Source organism: Lithobates pipiens, unplaced genomic scaffold (assembly GCF_037356315.1).
Source record: "Lithobates pipiens isolate NorthernLeopardFrog02 unplaced genomic scaffold, aLitPip1_a1.2 Scaffold_28, whole genome shotgun sequence".
NCBI classification, from domain to species: Eukaryota; Metazoa; Chordata; class Amphibia; order Anura; family Ranidae; genus Lithobates; species Lithobates pipiens.
The window spans coordinates 58208578-58211325 of record NW_027507789.1 but is presented as its reverse complement, the minus strand read 5'-3'; the positions used below and the strand labels follow the sequence as shown (position 1 = coordinate 58211325).

The 2748-nt window shown below is 38.6% G+C and overlaps 1 pseudogene; it reads left to right on the top strand.

Annotated features, from left to right (window-relative positions):
- Window positions 1-397: 397 nt before the first annotated feature.
- LOC143935416 (ras-related protein Rap-1b pseudogene) lies at window positions 398-2424 on the top strand (annotated as a pseudogene).
- The last annotated feature ends 324 nt before the right edge of the window (window positions 2425-2748 follow it).

Below are 2748 nucleotides of genomic sequence, written 5' to 3'. Positions count from 1 at the left end.
TTGTTTATGATTCTAGAAGTTCTCGGAAACTGCAGAGAATTTTTTTTTTCTTGGAAAATCAAAGTCTAAAAAACACGATTGTTATCTCCCATTTCATCTGTTGTCAGGGAAAATTTTTATAGCTAGAATGCTGCAATGTTATGTATCTTCAATCAACAAAATATTCACAAATTAACCCGTCTATGGTCAGTAGAGGCTGCATGTTTTTTAAGATACCTACTCAAAAATTAACGATCACTAAATTGATTAATTCACTATTTATCTTGCAGGAATATTACAGCAAGGGATATGTAGTGAAATGGTTAAAAAAAACAGACACACATACAATCTACACAGACATACTGAATGTGAACCAGTATGTCAGGTCCCCCTCCCCTACAGTCCATCGCCAAGCACGTCTGATTGGATAAAGGCACGGCTACCTCACCGAGGAAAATATGAATATATTGTCCGAGGTACAGGGAATCAATGCACTCTGGTCTTAGCCACAAAGCATCAGGCTGTTATTTACTAGCCGGAGAGCCCAACCACTCCGTTTTGCAAATATGTCATTATCTGTTAAGGAGAAAAACCATATCAGGCTGGTATTCTTAGGAGCAGCAGGTGTGGGAAAAACAGCTCTGATCCATCGATTTTTACAGGATACCTTTGATCCAAAACATAGGAGAACAGTGGAAGAGTTACACAGCACAGAATACGAAACTGCAGAAGGGACTCAAGTGACTATTGAAATTCTGGACACCACTGGAAGCTATGAATTTCCAGCTATGAGAAAATTGAGTATGCGTTGCGGAGATGCATTTGCGCTGGTATATTCTGTAGATAACCCCGAATCCTTTGAAATTGTACAAAGATTGAGGGAAGAGATCCTGGATGCGAAGGAGGAAAAAAGCCCACCTATGGTGGTGATTGGCAACAAGAAGGACAACGGTGATGCCCAGAAGGTCCTCTGGGATGACGTGATGGGAATGGTCGAACTTGAGTGGAACTGTCGTTTGTTGGAGACGTCGGCAAAGGAAAACCTGAACGTGACTGAAGTATTCAGGGAATTACTACGAGAGGTCAACCTGCCCTGCCGATTAAGTCCAGCGCTAAGGAAGAGAAGGGAGACGATTCCCAATGAACAGAACCGTAAACCTCCAATGAACAAGACAAACAGCTGTAGCATCTGTTGACATCTGACCAACCTTTAGACTAAAGCCACCAAAACCAACTATCGTAGGGGGTGCATACCGTATGAAACCTGGAAAAGATTGTCCATCACAGCACTTTCAAGATCCCTAACATGAAGAACTTACTATACTGTAAATATTATATGCAAGTCTACTGGAAGGGTATGTTGTATCTTCACTTACTTGAAGAAAAGAACATGACGAGCTCACATACAAGAAAAACTCTATTAGAGAGACATATTCTATGACTTGATCGTATGGTAGAACTTTTGGGTAACTACAGGGGAGGGGTGTACGTGGTGAGGTTTACTACAGATTAGCATAAAGCGAACACAATTATCCAGTATCAAAATTAGCATTCTGCATAAAATAACTGTGTGTGCGTGCGCATATGTGTGTGTGGAGGGTGTGTCTACATTAAAAGGAAAAAAATGATTATTTTTTTCTCCAATTACATTTGCTTTGTATGTTTATGTGACCTTTGAAAGCTAATGTTTACCTGAATGTATTATTGCATATTGTGTTTTATATACATGTTACAGCCCATTTTTTTTTGCTCAGGAATCACACATTGAAAAGTAAGCATTGCATACCCTGTTTCCCCTAAAATAAGACCTAGCATGAGTGTCGGTGATGGCTGCAATATAAGCCCTACCCCCCAAATAAACCCCATCCTCTTTCCCCAAAAATAAGCCCTACCCTGAGAATAAGACATAGAAGGACTTTAACTAGGGCTTATTTGGGGGGTAGGGCTTATATTGCAGCCATCGTCGACAATCACGCTAGGTCTTATTTTAGGGAAAACAGGGTAACACCTATTGCTGTGTCATATTGCATGATTGACATGCTACCTTAGTGCAAACTGCTTCACCAAGACGTGTATGTATACCCAAACGCTGGTCTTCAGTATGTTTGGCATCATGCCTCACTACATACAGTTTTTGTAAGCTAATCACTTTTTTTGTGAATCTGTTGCAATGTTATTGACCTGAAGATCCTGCCAGCAACACTACTTCCAGTTGCAGGAATACAATGCCAAGTCATTTCCTTGCAATTAGCACCAAATTGTCAGCCTGCTGTGTGATCCTCTTCAGTTGGGCTACCTATCTGAAGGGGAGACCAAATGCCAATGCACAGTAGTGTGACAACACTGATGCTAATTGCAGGGCAGTGGCTTAGGGTTGTCAGCCTGTATAATTGCAACAGATTCTTAAAAAATCATTTGCTTAATAATAATAATTACATATATATGTGTGTGTGTGTGTGTGTGTGTGTGTGTATGTAATTATATATATATATATATATATATATATATATATATATATATATACACACATACACACATATATATATATATATATATATATATACACACACATATACATACACACACAGTATTTATACACACATATGCACTTACCTTGCACTACACGAGTACTGTGGTGTTAAAACTAATGTTAACATAGTTGTTAAACCCGTATTTGATAATGAAACCTAAAGTAATAAAGATTCTACATGCAAGCTTTGTTGTGATCGTCATTCTTTTATTTTTTATTTTTATTAATCTATATTAGGA